This window comes from Hordeum vulgare, chromosome 3H (genome assembly GCF_904849725.1).
Source record: "Hordeum vulgare subsp. vulgare chromosome 3H, MorexV3_pseudomolecules_assembly, whole genome shotgun sequence".
In the NCBI taxonomy this organism is placed as follows: Eukaryota; Viridiplantae; Streptophyta; class Magnoliopsida; order Poales; family Poaceae; genus Hordeum; species Hordeum vulgare.
The window spans coordinates 578759468-578777442 of NC_058520.1; the positions used below are offsets into that span (position 1 = coordinate 578759468).

General features: G+C 43.6%; 1 pseudogene; it reads left to right on the forward strand.

Annotated features, from left to right (window-relative positions):
* The first annotated feature begins 16387 nt into the window (after window positions 1-16387).
* On the forward strand, window positions 16388-17290 carry LOC123440726 (annotated as a pseudogene).
* Window positions 17291-17975: the final 685 nt, after the last annotated feature.

Sequence of the window (17975 nt, forward strand, 5' to 3'; positions counted from 1 at the left end):
ATATGGCGCAAGCCATCTTTGGTAAAAAGCTAATTCTTGACCTTTGTAAACAAATAACTTTTATGTGAGTCACTGATCATCATTATCCCGTATACAGGTCCGAGAGCCGCCAACCTTCAGGATGATTGTGTCCTGACGCTGAAGGCGATTTACACGCTGACGGAGCAACTATATACCGGCAGTGTACTGACTGTGAAAGCGGTGATGGGCGCCAAGGAGCCTATAACATCAATAAAGAAGATGCTTGGCTTCCTATCCACTCTTCCTCCCCAGATTGGCGAGTTAACTCGGTCAGCCGCCCGGAAAGGAGTGCTAACTACACTAAGTCGATGTTTAGCATATGCTCCAGAGATAAACCCAGAAGAAGTAGCGGCGGGCTTTCCTCAACTCAACGATGATGGGTCAGAATTCGTCGAAGAGGACTACCAGCGTGTTGTCAAGGACTCCCGTCTCATGGCGACTCAGCTTGCTGCAAGTCTGGACTTATCAAAATACCAAGCCGCCTATGACAATAAGAACAAGAAGGTCAACCCGCCAACCTTTGTGACGACCAGCTTAACTCCACGTCGACCCAAGAATCCTTTTGACTTGGACGCGGATCTCTCATCAATCCTGACCGATGAAGATGAATTTGCCGCTTTATCCAAGTGTAACTGGGTACTGGGCGACTTGCAGATTGAGGTTGGCCAAAGCTCGCAGTAGGCTGATCCAAGGGCATCAGCAGAATAAAATTTCATTGAATTGGCCATGAGAGACATGTAATAGGTCTCTTTTAGGAATCAACACTGCTTCTGTGACTCCTTTAAAAAATCCTTATGTCGCCCTTAAGGTGCTTTGAAATGCTTGATCCGTCGTTGAGGCCTTTTTATGATGCTTAATCCGCCATGGCTAGAGTGATTTTGATCATCAACTTGTTCTAAGCTTGAAAACATATATTAAACCATCTCAGTGAGTAATAAGGGATAACAAATAGTAGTCGCCCCAAAATATTTTGAGACGAGTCAGAAAAAAAAGTCTGAAAAACCTTGTAGCAATGCCAGGGAGGTAAAATAGCAACTTTGTCGGCTCATAGGGTCGCGACAGGATAGGGCAAGTCAAACGAGCTCAAGCTCCACCTAAAATAATAATTTCGTCGGCTCATAAGGTCGCAACAGGATAGGGCGAGTCAAACAAGCTCAAGCGCCACCCACGATAGTAATTTCGTCGGCTCATAAGGTCGCGACAGGATAGGGCGAGTCAAACAATCTCAAGCGCCACCCAAGATAATAATTTCGTCGGCTCATAAGGTCGCGACATGATAGGGCGAGTCAAACAAGCTCAAGCGCCACCCACGATAATAATTTCGTTGGCTCATAAGGTCGCGACAGGATAGGGCGAGTCAAACAAGCTCAAGCGCTACCCAAGATAATAATTTCATCGGCTCATAAGGTCGCGACAGGATATGGCGAGTCAAACAAGCTCAAGCGCCACCCAAGATAATAATTTCGTCGGCTCATAAGGTCGCGACAGGATAGGGCGAGTCAAACAAGCTCAAGTGCCACCCAAGATAATAATTTCATAGGCCAAATGGGTAATAAAATTGATCTCAATGAGAAGAAGCCCCCAAGTCGGGAAGCGTTTTAATTTTATTGCTTTATAATAAGAACTGAAAAACTTACAAAATGCAGAGCTTAAAAGCTCAAGTGTAATAAGGCCGCAAGTGGGCAATATTCCAGGGGCGAGTCGACTCAGCCTCCGTGGTTGGCCGGTTAGGCCGGAGATCCACCAGATAGTAAGAGCCGTTGTGAAGATTTTTGCTGGCGACGAATGGTCCTTCCCAAGGTGGTGATAACTTATGCATGCCAGCACGATCCTGTATCAGCCGAAGCACTAAGTCGCCTTCCTGAAAGGTTCTGCTCTTGACCCGGCGGCTTTGATAACGCCGTAAATCCTGCTGATAAATGGCCGATCGGGCCGCAGCCAAGTCACGCGCCTCCTCTAAGGCGTCCAAAGAGTCTTGACGCGCCAGTTCGTTGTGTTGTTCCACATAAGCGGCGACCCTAGCCGAGTCATGCCTTATGTCAGTGGGAAGAACAGCTTCTGCTCCATAGACCAGAAAAAGGGGTAAAACCCGTGGACCGGTTCGGGGTGGTACGGATGCTCCATAGCACTGAAGGCAACTCCTCAACCCAACATCCCGGGGTTTTTTCCAAGGGAACCATGAGTCGGGGCTTGATTCCCTGTAAAAATTTCTGATTCGCCCGTTCCGCGTGCCCATTAGATTGTGGGTGAGCAACCGCAGAAACATCAAGCCGGATATGCTCTTGACGGCAAAACTCCTGCATCGCCCCTTGAGACAGATTAGTGACATTATCAGTAATGATACTATGTGGATATCCAAACCGAAAGATGAGCTTTTTCAAGAATTTGACCGCTGTCTCCGCATCGCAAGTTCCAACAGGCTCTGCCTCAACCCACTTGGTGAACTTATCAACCGCCACCAGCAAATGGGTTTTCTTGTTGGATGACATTTTAAAGGGGCCAACCATGTCTAACCCCTAGACCGCGAAAGGCCAAGTGATGGGAATCATTCTTAATTCTTGAGCCGGCACATGAGCCTGTCGTCCATAACGTTGGCACCCCTCGCATCGATGAACTATCTCTTCTGCATCTGCATGAGCCGTCAACCAAAAGAAACCATGATGGAATGCCTTTGAAACCAAAGAACATGACCCGACGTGATGCCCACAATCTCCGGAATGAATGTCATTTAAGATTATGCATCCTTCTTCGAAGGAAACACATCGTTGAAGAACCCCAGAGGCACTCCGCTTATATAATTCACCGTTGATGATCACCATGGATTTGCTTCGCCGAACAATTTGGCGGGCCAAAACTTCATCTGTTGGTAACTCGTCCCGGGCGAGATAGGCCAGGTAGGGAAGAACCCAATCCGGCGTGACGTGGAGAGCCGCCACGAATTGAGACTCAGGATCTGGTATCGCCAACTCCTCCTCTGATGGCAAACTCACGGAGGGATTATGCAAAATATCCAGGAAAACATTGGGGGGAACCGGCTTTCGCTGGGAACCAAGACGTGAAAGGGCATCAGCTGCCTCGTTAAGGCGCCGGTCAATGTGATCAACCTGATAGACATGGAAATGACCCGCCACATCGGACACAGCTCTTCTGTAAGCCGCCATCACGGGGTCTCGAGAATCCCAAGTGCCTGAAACTTGCTGAGCCATCAGATCTGAGTCGCCAAAACATCTGACCCGCGTAAGGTTCATCTCCTTGGCGAGTCGCAAGCCGTGCAACAAAGCTTCATATTCTGCAGCATCGTTGGTGCACGGAAACATGAGTCGGAGGACATAACAGAATTTATCTCCTTGAGGGGACACCAGTACCACACCAGCCCCCGAGCCTTTCAACTGTCTGGATCCATCAAAATAAATAGTCCAGTATGTCAGATCAGGCCTGTCTTCCGGGGCCTGCAACTTGGTCCAATCATTGACGAAATCAACTAAGGCCTGAGATTTGATGGCTGTGCGAGGGGTGTATCGTACGTGATGCGGCCCAAGCTCAATCGCCCACTTGGCAATCTGCCCCGTTGCCTCCCGATTCTGGATGATGTCCCCGAGGGGGGCGGAACTAACCACCGTGATGGGATGTTCTTGAAAATAATGTTTAAGCTTCCGACTCGCCATAAACACCCCATACACTAACTTCTGCCAATGTGGGTACCGTTGCTTGGAAAGAGTTAGCACTTCGCTAACAAAATACACCGGGCGCTGCACTGGGTATTCCTTTCCTTCCTCCTTCCTTTCAACGACCACCGCCACACTTACTGCTTTAGAGTTTGCCGCAATATACAAAAGCATGGGTTTTTTCTCGGTCGGGGCGGCCAAGACCGGCGGGTTAACCAGTTGCCGTTTCAAGGCTTCGAAAGCTTCATCTGTCCAAACAAAATGGTCAGATTTCTTTAGCAGTTGATAGAGGGGAATCACCTTTTCTCCTAGGCGGCTTATGAAACGACTTAAAGCCGCAATGCGACCCGCCATTCGTTGGACTTGGTTAACATTTGCTGGTTTTCCAAGGGATGTAACTGCTTCGATTTTGTCCGGGTTAGCTTCAATGCCACGCTCGGACACCAGGAAGCCCAATAATTTCCCTGCAGGAACACCAAAAACACACTTGGTGGGATTCAGCTTCATCTGATACACCCGCAGATTATCAAAAGTTTCCTTGAGATCTTCCAGTAGCGTCTCCCCCCGGCGGGTTTTAATCACAATGTCATCGACATAGGCATGGAAGTTACGTCCGATTTGGCTACGGAGGCAATTCTGGATGCAGCGCTGATAAGTCGCCCCCGCACTCTTGAGTCCAAACGACATGGACACGTAGCAAAAAGCCCCAAAGGGGGTTATAAAAGCTGTTTTCTCTTGATCCTCTACGACCATCTTGATTTGGTGATATCCAGAGTAGGCGTCCAAGAAGCACAAGTGTTCGCATCCCACCACCGAGTCAATAATCTGGTCGATGCGGGGAAGAGCGAAATGATCTTTTGGACAAGCTCTGTTGAGGTCCGTGTAATCAATGCACATACGGAAAGTACCATTCTTTTTAAGTACCAAGACCGGGTTAGCCAACCATTTGGGGTGACAAACTTCTACGATGAATCCTGCAGCCAAGAGACGGGCAACCTCTTCCCCGATTGCCTTGCGCCGTTCCTCGTTAAACCTACGAAGATACTGCTGGATAGGTTTTGCCTTTGGGTCAACATTAAGATGGTGCTCAGTGAATTCTCTCGGCACACCAGGCATGTCAGAAGGTTTCCATGCGAAGATGTCCCGTTTCTCACGGATGAATTCGATGAGCGCGCTTTCCTATTTGGGATCCAGACCCGTCCCAATGGTGAACTACTGGGATGAATCGCCAGGAACGAAATCAACCGTTTTAGTGTCATCCGTTGGTTTGAACTTGAGGGGCGGCTCAGCATCTGCAGTTGGCTTTTTTAAGGGTGACATGTCAGCTGGGTCAACATTGGCCCGATGATGTTTGAGCTCCTCTGCAGCGCAGGTGACTTCCGCATAAGCCGCGTCCCCTTCTTCACATTCCCTTGCAATCCTTCTATCACCGTCAACCATGATGGGTCCCTTAGGACCAGGCATCTTGAGTTTAAGGTAAACATAGCATGGGCGAGCCATGAACCGGGCGTAAGCTGGCCGCTCAAACAGCGCATGATAGGGGCTTTTCAATTTGACCACCTCAAACATCAACGACTCACTCCCGTAGTTATATGATGTTCCAAATGCAACTGTGAGTCTGACTCGGCCAATGGGGTACGCCGACTTGCCTGGGACGATTCTGTGGAATACCGTGGTCGAAGGCATCAAATCCTTTTCCAATAGGTTCATCCTTTGGAAGGTGTCAAAATACAAAATATTAATGCTACTGCCACCATCCATTAGTACTTTCGACAGGGTATACCCCCCAACTTGGGGAGCTACGACCAACGCTAAGTCGCCAGGATTGTCAACTCTTGGCGGATGATCCTCCCTACTCCATGATATGGTCTGTTCGGACCAGTGGAGGTACCTGGGGAGTGCCGGCTCAGACACACGATACGCCCAGTGACTCACCTTTTTATCACGCCTGCAAGTATTGGTGGTGAAAACGTGGTACTGCTCGTTGCTTAACTGTTTGGGGTTGCTGCGGAAGCCGCCGTTGTCATCTTGGCCCTGCGAAGCCCCCTGTGGGGGTGGTTGCTGAAAAACTCCGGGCGGGTTATGCCGTCGCTGGTGATGCACCGGATACTGGCCGCTGCTCGGCTGTGAGCCCCCCTGAGCCCCCGGCTCGGGAAAACCGCCAAAGGGGTTCTGACGTTGGTTGGGTGCGGTAAACTGCTCCTGCCGTTGGTCCGGGTCGCCATTTTGCCCTTTTTAATCGCCTCCGCCCGAAACTCCCGCATCACGTAACAGTTCTCCCAGGAGTGAGTCGCTGGTCCGTCTGCCATGGCGTGGTGCGGGCAGGGGCCCTTGAGTAACTCTTCATAGTTATGCGGCTTTTTACCACTGTATCCCCTACCTTTCTTCTGGCGTTGGTTGCCGTTATTGGTGTTGGTATTGGCGACTAAATCCGAAGATTCTTCCTGCTGCCTTCTCTTGACATTCGCTCCCTGATTGTGGCGGTTACGTCCCTGGAACTGGGTATGATTTTTGGATGACTCGCCCTTCCTTGGCGAGTTAGCTTTACTGTCCTCACCGGGATCTTTGGTGTCCTCCGCCTCAGCGTATCTAGTGAGGGTATCCATTAGCTCCCCCATGTCTTGGACCTTTCGCTTGAGTCGCCCCAACTTCTGTACAAGAGGTTCGTAGTGGCAATTTTTCTTGAGGATCAACACAGCCTGAGGCGCCGTGATACCGTCTGATGAATGAATAATTTCCGCGACCCGCCGTGACCAGTGGTGGGCCGACTCATCGGGGCACTGAACGCAGTGCTGCAGATCGACAATCGTCATCAGACGTTTGCAGGTTCCTCGAAAGTTTTTGATGAAACGCTCTTTCAATTCAGCCCAGGTCTGGATGGAGTTGGGAGGTAAGTTTTTTAACCAAGTACGCGCTATCCCTTCGAGCATCATCGTGAAGTATCTGACGCAAACTGCTTCATTTACGTCGAGCATGTCCATGGCGATTTCATAACTCTCGACCCACGACGCCGGCTCAAGGTCCGGGGTGTAGTTAGGCACCTTTCTTGGTCCTTTAAAATCCTTGGGCATTCGTTCGTTGCAAAGGGCGGGGGCCAAGCACGGCACCCCCACTCGTCCGCCGCTCTCGACAAGAGGGGCTGGGGCGCCTTGGATGTCCAGGAGATCCCGGCTTGGCGGACTTTGGTGATCAGGCGGGTTGTCCTGGGGGATGAGCCGCGGTCCGCTGTTTATAGCGGGCTGGTCCTCTGGCCGACTCCTGGTGTGACTCGCCTGGGGAGTGGAATGCAGCCTATCTAGGCTAAGCGAGAACTGGGCGCTTTGGACCACCGCCGTCTTCAACATTTCAATGGCGTTCCTTGCCTCTATCTCGGCGGAGTATTGCCGTGAATCGGAAGGGATTCCAAATGGCGAGTTGCAGCAAGGACGTTGTCCACCGGGTTAGAAAAGTGACCTTGAGGTGTCCGGAATTGGGGGATGCGATCCACAATTGGTTGAACCGGCGGGTTAGGCGGTTGACCCAGTCCTCTCCTCGGGGCGGCTCCCGTCCCGGGAGTTCACGGAGTATCGAACAAGCGGGTCGGGTTGAGATCAGGTGGCAGGCGACCCTGGTGCCTCCGCTGATGGACGGCGTCAGGTGCGCGCTGGTTTCTTTCGAGCCGCCAGTTGTCAGTATTTAAGCGAGTTATCTCCGCGGTAATTTGAGCTTTTCGGGTCTCGATCCTGGCGGACTCCGCCTCGGCATCCCACTGAGCCTTCGCCACTGCTTCTCTTAGTTTTGTCAATTCCGCGTTTACCGCCTCCTGGTTTTCCGGCGTGATGGGGGTCGCCATGAGCCTTGTAATTTCCGCTGCTAATTCCACCAAGACAGCGGCCGGGCTTCTAGATGTCTCGCCAGTTCCATCCCCGCCTGCCGGGTTTGGCGCGGGTTGAGTCGCCCCAGCCATGTAAATGGCGATCTGACGGCGGGTTCGGTCAAGGACTTCGGGGTCCATGTCCAGCAACAAGCCTCCAAGACAATCCCCATGTAGAGACTGGATTGAATCCGAATCGCCCATGGACGATTCGTCATCAGTGTTGACCGGTGTGGTTTCCTGGGTCGCTGAGTGTTCTGGTTCCTCTGATCCCTGCGTGAATCCAACAAAGACCGGGCGAGTTAGATTTGGCGTCACCACTGGGCGGACGTACCTGGCCGGCTCGACGATGTCGGTGGAGATGTCCGGCTCAGGCACGGAAGATCCAATCATGCCGATGAAGACGCTGATCTTGCCGAAGGGGACCCTATAACCAGATTCGATCGAATCCGCCTCGGGCCCCCACAGCAGGTTGTTGATGTAGTACTTCCCACGGCGGCTCCGAGTCATGAGCCCCGTCGCGTAGCTCCCAAACCCTGGTAGGGCTCCCTTTGAGAACTCAACTCCACCGTGCGCAGGCCCCACGGTGGGCGCCAACTGTCGTGGTTTTGTCACGGCAGATGTCCTCGTGAAAGGACTTAGTATTGGAGCCATCGCACTTTGGTGGCGACTCAAAGGGATTGAACGGGAGTGAGACGGCGATTTACCCAGGTTCGGCCCCTCGTGAGGAGGTAAAAGTCTACATCCTGCTTTGAGTTGTATCGATGGAGTTTCGATTACAAGGAGGGTGTAACTCGCCAGACCTAGCACTCGATGATTTCTAACCTGCCCTCTCCTTCCCTGGGACTCGCCTTTATATACAGGTCGAGCCCTTAGGGTTTACAAGAGTCCTTTCCTTTCTACAAACCGTGACTCTTACGATCTCTAAGTCGCCATCTTTCCAAAGCATGGAAACCTTCCGGAAGTTATAAACCACCATACAACCTTTGATCTTTCCAGGCCAAGGCCTGAACCATTCTTAGATGAATCGCCAGATTTGGTGACCCGGCCCAACTAGGACGGGTTATCAATAGATAATATCCCCAACAGCCTTGGCCCTGGGTCCCGCCACGACGCCCCCTCGGCCTCCGCGCGGGACATCTTCTGCGGATTTACTCCGCGACGGTTGGGCTTAGGGGTGCATGAATTCATGAAAATGTTCACTCATTTGAAAAAGAACATTAACTCAAAAATTATTCGCAAATGAAAAAATTGTTCTTGGATTTTAAATATTTTTTGAAAAGTGCAAACAATATTTATTAAATTTTCATTTTGTTGTAATTTGTGAACGTTATTAGATTTTTTTAAACATGTGTGCTTTTTGGAAAATGACAAAAACAGTGCTTCCAAGGCAAAAAAGATTTGTTTTTACGCGAAACAAAACTGTTTCTTTGAAAAGGGAAAAATTAGTGCTTACACAAGAAATACTATTTGCCTCTTATGGAAGCACATACTTCTTTTGCTTCTCCGAAAAATGCAAAAATGTGCTTCCATGAAAAACACGATTTTATTTCTTACGGAAGCACATATTTGCTTGTGCGAGAATCACAACTCGGGATAACATATGTGATTCTCGAAAAGAGAAAAAAGAGAAAACCGCAACCCTTTTTCCGGGTTCCGGTTTTTTCTAACTTTTTTGTTTTCATTTTCCTCTTTTTTTGTTTTTTAGGTTTCTGGATTTTCTAGGTTTCTTTGCGATTTTTTTCGTCAAAACCTATTAACATGTGATCTAGTTTGAAAAATCTCGACGCGACAAATGCAACGGTGAAACCGGCTATGGCTTTAGATACATGGTTCAAGAAATAAACATTTTAAACAAACAAATCTACGAAAAAAGAAAGACACCTTGGTGCAACAAGTGGCGCACATGCAATGCACCACATGTAAGAGCCTGAGAAGGTGATGGTGTCCTTTACAAAGGATACCCCTTAAGAATTGATTTCAAAGTTTCTAGCAGGTAGGCCACTGCATAGGGGCTGCCATCGAGTAAGCCATACAATTGGAAGAATTCTATTCCGCTCATAGTGCACCTAATAGTCATTTTGCGCACCTAGCAATTACGGGCGAATCGATGTGCGCTAGTTCTTTTTTGCTCCCCTTTTTTTTGTCCTTTTCTGTTAGTGATGTTTTTGTTTTGTTTCCTCTCTTTATCCTCCTACTTATTTCTTCTTTTTCCTTTACCCTTTGTTTTTTCTTCCTTACTCTTTACGATGTTTCCTTTTCATATATTATCTTTTATTACTGGATGAACATTTATAAAATATATGATGCACATTTTTAAAATGCAATGACCATGTTTTCATTTTGGGCTTTTCATTCCTTAGAATTTTTTCCCTTTTCAATGTTTTAATGACTTGAAGAATTTCTTACGCAATGAACAATTTTAATTCAACTATGAAAATATTAAAATATGTGATGACCATATTTTGTTACACAATTGCCATACCTCTATTATTTATTAGTTATTTATTTATTTTTGCAAATTGAAAATGCTTCTATTCATCTTTTTGTATTCTCTATTCTAAACCAACGAATAAAATGGCGTTACTCGGAATACTTTTCTCTTTGAGTCTCAAATGTCATGTTTGAATTGCACCAGAACATCTCCCTCGCATGCTGAAATTAGATGATCTGTAACTTTGCATTACTCTATATATATAGGGTAATGTATTATTTGGTTTATATTTGCTAAATAGGCGATGAGATAAATCCAAATAATGTGTTGGCAACCCAATGCACTAGTTCACTCAATCAAGCTCAAATTACAAGCTTAGGTGGTTGGATCAACGAACTAGAGAATTTGGGGAACCTAAGGAAGGAACTAGAGAATTTGGGGAACCTAAGGAAGGAACTAGAGGAGGAGGAATAAGAATAGTAGCCAGTCGGACAAGTCAATCAAGAAGAGGAACACACCTTCAAGTGTTGTTGTATATCGCTCAATGCGCGTGCTAATGCCAGATCGACCACTAATGGTATGAGGGAATCGTCATAGCCATCAGTTAATCACCTGGCACAAGATCACATACTCTTTTTTCACACCTTTTTTTTCTTAGGTCAGGTTTTACCTACTTTTTTATCTAGGTCGTTTTTAAGTCAGAACAATGTCTTGAGATTCAAACAAATGTTCTTGAATCCAAATAAATGGATATGAATTCAAAAAAAAATTCACGAGTTCAAAGATGTTGGTGAGTTCAGAAAAATGTGCATGAATTCATGAAAATGTTCACTCGTCCGAAAAAGAACATTAACTCAAAAATTATTCGCAAATGAAAAAAATGTTCTTGGATTTTAAATATTTTTTGAAAAGTGCAAACAATATTTATTAAATTTTCATTTTGTTGTAATTTGTGAACTTTATTAGATTTTTTTCCAACATGTGTGATTTTTGGAAAATGACAAAAACAGTGCTTCCAAGGGAAAAAAGATTTGTTTTTACGCGAAACAAAACTGTTTCTTTGAAAAGGGAAAAAATAGTGCTTCCACAAGAAACACTATTTGCCTCTTATGGAAGCACATACTTCTTTTGCTTCTTTGAAAAATGCAACAATGTGCTTCCATGAAAAACACGATTTTATTTCTTACGGAAGCACATATTTGCTTGTGCGAGAATCACAACTCGGGATAACATATGTGATTCTCGAAAAGAGAAAAAAGAGAAAACCGCAACCCTATTTCCGGGTTCCGGTTTTTTTCTAACTTTTTTGTTTTCATTTTTCCTCTTTTTTGTTTTTTAGGTTTCTGGCTTTTCTAGGTTTCATAGCTATTTTTTTCATCAAAACCTATTAACATGTGATCTAGTTTGACAAATCTCGACGCGACAAATCCAACGGTGAAACCGGCTATGGCTTTAGATGCATGGTTCAAGAAATAAACATTTTAAACAAACAAATCTACGAAAAAAAGAAAGACACCTCGGTGCAACAATTGGCGCACATGTAGTGCACCACATGTAAGAGCCTGAGAAGGCCATGGTGTTCATTACAAAGGATACCCCCAAAGAATTGATTTCAAAGTTTCTAGCAGGTAGGCCACTGCATAGGGGCTGCCATCGAGTAAGCCATACAATTGGAAGAATTTTATTCCGCTCATGGTGCACCTAATAGTCATTTTGCGCACCTAGCAATTACGGGCGAATCGATGTGCGCTTGTTCTTTTTTGCTCCCCTTTTTTTTGTCCTGTTCTGTTATTGATGTTTTTGTTTTGTTCCCTTTCTTTATCCTCCTACTTATTTCTTCTTTTTCCTTTACACTTTGTTTTTTCTTCCTTACTCTTTACGATGTTTCCTTTTCATATATTATCTTTTATTACAGGATGAACATTTATAAAATATATGATGCACATTTTTAAAATGCAATGACCATGTTTTCATTTTGGGCTTTTCATTCCTTAGAAATTTTTCCCTTTTCAATGTTTTAATGACTTGAAGAATTTCTTACGCAATGAACAATTTTAATTCAACTATGAAAATATTAAAATATGTGATGACCATATTTTGTTACACAATTCCCATACCTCTATTATTTATTAGTTATTTATTTATTTTTGCAAATTGAAAATGCTTCTATTCATCTTTTTGTGTTCTCTATTCTAAACCAACGAATAAAATGGCGTTACTCGGAATACTTTTCTCTTTGAGTCTCAAATATCATGTTTGAATTGCACCAGAACATCTCCCTCGCATGCTGAAATTAGATGATCTGTAACTCTGCATTACTCTATATATATAGGGTAATGTATTATGCGGTTTATATTTGCTAAATAGGCGATGAGATAAATCCAAATAATGTGTTGGCAACCCAATGCACTAGTTCACTCAATCAAGCTCAAATTACAAGCTTAGGTGGTTGGATCAACGAACTAGAGAATTTGGGGAACCTAAGGAAGGAACTAGAGAATTTGGGGAACCTAAGGAAGGAACTAGAGGAGGAGGAATAAGAATAGTAGCCAGTCGGACAAGTCAATCAAGAAGAGGAAGACACCTTCAAGTGTTGTCGTATATCGCTCAATGCGCGTGCTAATGCCAGATCGACCACTAATGGTATCAGGGAATCGTCATAGCCATCAGTTAATCACCTGGCACAAGATCACATACTCTTTTTTCACACCTATTTTTTTTTCTTAGGTCAGGTTTTTACCTACTTTTTTATCTAGGTCGTTTTTAAGTCATAACAATGTCGTGAGATTCAAACAAATGTTCTTGAATCCCAATAAATGGTTATGAAGTCAAAAAAAAAATCATGAGTTCAAAGATGTTGGTGAGTTCAAAAAAATGTGCATGAATTCATGAAAATGTTCACTCATTTGAAAAAGAACATTGACTTAAAAATTATTCGCAAATGAAAAAATTGTTCTTGAATTTTAAATATTTTTTATAAAGTGCAAACGATATTTATTAAATTTTCAGTTTGTTGTAATTTGTGAACGTTATTAGATTTTTTTCAACATGTGTGCTTTTTGGAAAATGACAAAAACAGTGCTTCCAAGGAAACAAAGATTTGTTTTTACGCGAAACAAAACTGTTTCTTTTAAAAGGGAAAAAATAGTGCTTCCACAAGAAACACTATTTGCCTCTTATGGAAGCACATACTTCTTTTGCTTCTTCGAAAAATGCAAAAATGTGCTTCCATGAAAAACACAATTTTATTTTATTGCGGAAGCTCATATTTGCTTGTGCGAGAATCACAACTCGGGATAACATACGAGATTATCGAAAAGAGAAAAAAGAGAAAACTGCAACCCTATTTCCGGGTTCCGGTTTTTTTCTAACTTTTTTGTTTTCATTTTTCCTCTTTTTTGTTTTTTTGGTTTCTGGCTTTTCTTGGTTTCTTTGCGATTTTTTTCGTCAAAACCTATTAACATGTGATCTAGTTAGAAAAATCTCGATGCGACAAATCCAACGGTGAAACCGGCTATGGCTTTAGATGCATGGTTCAAGAAATAAAAATTTTAAACAAACAAATCTAGAAAAAAAGAAAGACACCTCGGTGCAACAAGTGGCGCACATGCAATGCATCACATGTAAGAGCCTGAGAAGGTGATGGTGTCCTTTACAAGGGATACCCCTTAACAATTGATTTCAAAGTTTCTAGCAGGTAGGCCAATGCATAGGGTCTGCCATCGAGTAAGCCATCCAATTGGAATAATTCTATTAGGCTCATGGTGCACCTAATAGTCATTTTGCGCACCTAGCAATTACGGGCGAATCGATGTGCGCTAGTTCTTTTTTGCTCCCCTGTTTTTTCCTTTTCTGTTAGTGATGTTTTTGTTTTGTTTCCTCTCTTTATCCTCCTACTTATGAAAAGGGCGTTAATCACCTGGCTTCTTTTTGTGTTCTCTATTCTAAACCAATGAATAAAAGGGCGTTACTCGGAATACTTTTCTCTGTGAGTCTCAAATGCCATAATGTTTGAATTGCACCAGAACATCTCCCTCGCATACTGAAATTAGATGATCTGTAACTTAGCATTACTCTATATATATAAGGTAATGTATTATGCGGTTTATATTTGCTAAAATGGCGATGAGATAAATCCAAATAATGTGTTGGCAACCCAATGCACTAGTTCACTCAATCAATCTCAAATTACAAGCTTAGGTGGTTGGATCAGCGAACTAGATAATTTGGGGAACCTAAGGAAGGAACTAGAGAATTTGGGGAACCTAAGGAAGGAACTAGAGGAGGAGGAATAAGAATAGTAGCCAATCGGACAAGTCAACCCAGAAGAGGAAGACACCTTCAAGTGTTGTTGTATATCGCTCAATGCGCGTGCTAATGCTAGATCGACCACTAATGGTATGAGGGAATCGTCATAGCCATCAGTTAATCACCTGGCACAAGATCACATACTCTTCTTTCACACCATTTTTTTTTCTTAGGTCAGTTTTTACCTACTTTTTTGTCTAGGTCGTTTTTAAGTCATAAGAATGTCGTGAAATTCAAACAAATGTTCTTGACTCCAAATAAATGGTTATGAATTCAAAAAAATTCACGAGTTCAAAGATGTTGGTGAGTTCAGAAAAATGTGCATGAATTCATGAAAATGTTCACTCATTTGAAAAAGAACATTAACTCAAGAATTATTCGCAAATGAAAAAATTGTTCTTGGATTTTAAATATTTTTTGAAAAGTGCAAACAATACTTATTAAATTTTCATTTTGTTTTAATTTTTGAACTTTATTAGATTTTTTTAAACATGTGTGCTTTTTGGAAAATGACAAAAACAATGCTTCCAAGGGAAACACATATTTCTTTTTACGCGAAACAAAACTGTTTCTTTGAAAAGGGAAAAAAATAGTACTTCCACAAGAGACACTATTTGCCTCTTATGGAAGCACATACTTCTTTTGCTTCTTCGAAAAATGCAAAAATGTGCTTCCATGAAAAACATGATTTTATTTCTTACGGAAGCACGTATTTTCTTGTGCGAGAATCACAACTCGGGATAACATATGTGATTCTCGAAAAGAGAAAAAAGAGAAAACCGCAACCCTATTTCCGGGTTCCGGTTTTTTCTAACTTTTTTGTTTTCATTTTTCCTCTTTTTTGTTTTTTAGGTTTCTGGCTTTTCTAGGTTTATTTGCGATTTTTTTCGTCAAAAACTATTAACATGTGATCTAGTTTGAAAAATCTGGACGCGACAAATCCAACGGTCAAACCGGCTATGGCTTTAGATGCATGGTTCAAGAAATAAACATTTTAAACAAAAAAATCTACGAAAAAAAGAAAGACACCTCGGTGCAACAAGTAGCGCATATGCAATGCACCACATGTAAGAGCCTGAGAAGGTGATGGTGTCCTTTACGAAGGATACCCCATAACAATTGATTTCAAAGTTTCTAGCAGGTAGGCCACTGCCTAGGGGCTGCCATCGAGTAAGCCATACAATTCGAAGAATTCTATTCCGCTCATGGTGCACCTAATAGTCATTTTGCGCACCTAGTAATTACGGGCGAATCGATGTGTGCTAGTTCTTTTTTGCTCCCCTTTTTTTGTCCTTTTCTGTTAGTGATGTTTTTGTTTTGTTTCCTCTCTTTATCCTCCTACTTATTTCTTGTTTTTTCCTTTACCCTTTGTTATTTCTTCCTTACTTTTTACGATGTTTCCTTTTCATATATTATCTTTTATTACCACATGAACACTTATAAATATATGATGAACATTTTTAAAAAGCAATGACCATGTTTTCATTTTCGGCTTTTCATTCCTTAGATATTATGCCCTTTTCAATGTTTTAATGACTTGAAGAATTTCTTACGCAATGAACAATTTTTATTCAACTATAAAAATATTAAAATATGTGATGACCATATTTTGTTACACAATTGCCATACCTCTAATCGGAAATTCACAGATTGTCAAATATGTGATGATTATTTCCAAATTTCGACCACAGTTCTTTAATACAGAATTGACATTTTATTCTTTCAAATAGGTGACAAACAATTTTCATAAGCACGACATCCCATTACAAGTTTGATGTGCTCAATTTCTAATTGGCGAGTGCCTCGACATGAAATTGGAGGTCTCGTCCAAGAAAGGAGGAGTGTCACATCGGTTCACGACCAGGGAACGGTCTCAGTGAGGAAAGGAGGTCTAGCGAGCTAAATTTAGCAACAATAGATGCATACCACGCCTAATTTATGTCTATAGAAAATCCAAGGATATTTCTTAAAAGACATAAGTAGAAAAATACACACCTCACATATATATAGGCATGCTTTTAGTACTAAAATTAGAGCTTGCTCCTTGAATAGAAATTGGACCTCGGTCGGTGGATGTTCTGGACGGTCTTGTAGAAATGCATTCACCAAATTTAGCGTCTATGGAGCTCTAATGGGTCATGGCCTCACTATCACACCACTCGCCCCGACCCTGATTCACCTCCTATATAAATGTAATGCAATGCTAGCATCTCGATCAATACTAGTGTTGGTGGTCTAGCTATCAAAGAGAAATCGACAACAAGATGGCCGCCAAGCGCAAGGCCGGGTCGCTGCTAGTCGTCATCCTTGTGGTGGCGGTGGCCACATCAATTTGTGCCGGTAGCCTCCGGGGATGAGAAGGCTGCTCCCACCTGCCTCACCGAGTACTCCAAGCTCTGTGGCAAGGGCGAGAAAAAGGACGTCGCGTGCACCGCCATGGTCGACAAGGCATGCGGCACTGAGGCAACCAGCGTCACCTTCATCGAGCGCTTGTTCACGGAGCTCGCCGAGGTCGGGGAAAAGAAGGAAGAAGCCTTTAATATACAAACGTCTGGAGGGCAGCGTGCCCTGAAAGAATCCGTCGACAAGCATGGTGGCTGCCCCGGCAACAAGACCGTCAAGGACTATTCTACCCAATGCGGCGCCGACTGCGACAAGGCATGCATGGAACCTACTTGCACCGACCACTGCAACGTCGAATGCCCATACATGGCTGCGAGATTTGGCTACATCATGGCCACCCCCGCCAATAAGAAAGCCATAGAGCAAGACATGGATTGCTTTAAGCGTTGCTCAAAGGAAAAGGATAGCTCAGATAACAAGTGTCGCGATACATGCAAGCTGATTTCTTCTAACCCGACACTTGGCTAGGCCAAAGTCGCTCGAAAATGCATCTATTTATTATTTATTTTTGCAAATTGAAAATGCTTGTATTCTACCATATTGATTTATTCATGTGTTCGCATGTATTCATCTTTTTGTGTTCTCAATTCTAAACCAATGAATAAAAGGGCGGAATACTTTTCTCTGTGAGTCTCAAATGCCATAATGTTTGAATTGCACCAGAACGTCTCCCTCGCATACTGAAATTAGATGATTTGTAACTTTGCATTACTCTATACATATAGGGTAATGTATTATGCGGTTTATATTTGCTAAAATGGCGATGAGATAAATCCAAATAATGTGTTGGCAACCCAATGCACTAGTTCACTCAATCAATCTCAAATTACAAGCTTAGGTGGTTGGATCAGCGAACTAGAGAATTTGGGGAACCTAAGGAAGGAACTAGAGAATTTGGGGAACCTAAGGAAGGAACTAGAGGAGGAGGAATAAGAATAGTAGCTAGTCGGACAAGTCAACCCAGAAGAGGAAGACACCCTGAAGTGTTGTTGTATATCGCTCAATGCGCGTGCTAATGCCAGATCGACCACTAATGGTATGAGGGAACCGTCATAGCCATCAGTTAATCACCTGGCACAAGATTACATACTCTTTTTTCACACCTATTTTTTTTCTTAGGTCAGTTTTTTACCTACTTTTTTATCTAGGTCGTTTTTAAGTCATAACAATGTCGTGAAATTCAAACAAATGTTCTTGAATCCAAATAAATGGTTATGAAGTCAAACAAAAATCACGAGTTCAAAGATGTTGGTGAGTTCAGAAAAATGTGCATGAATTCATGAAAATGTTC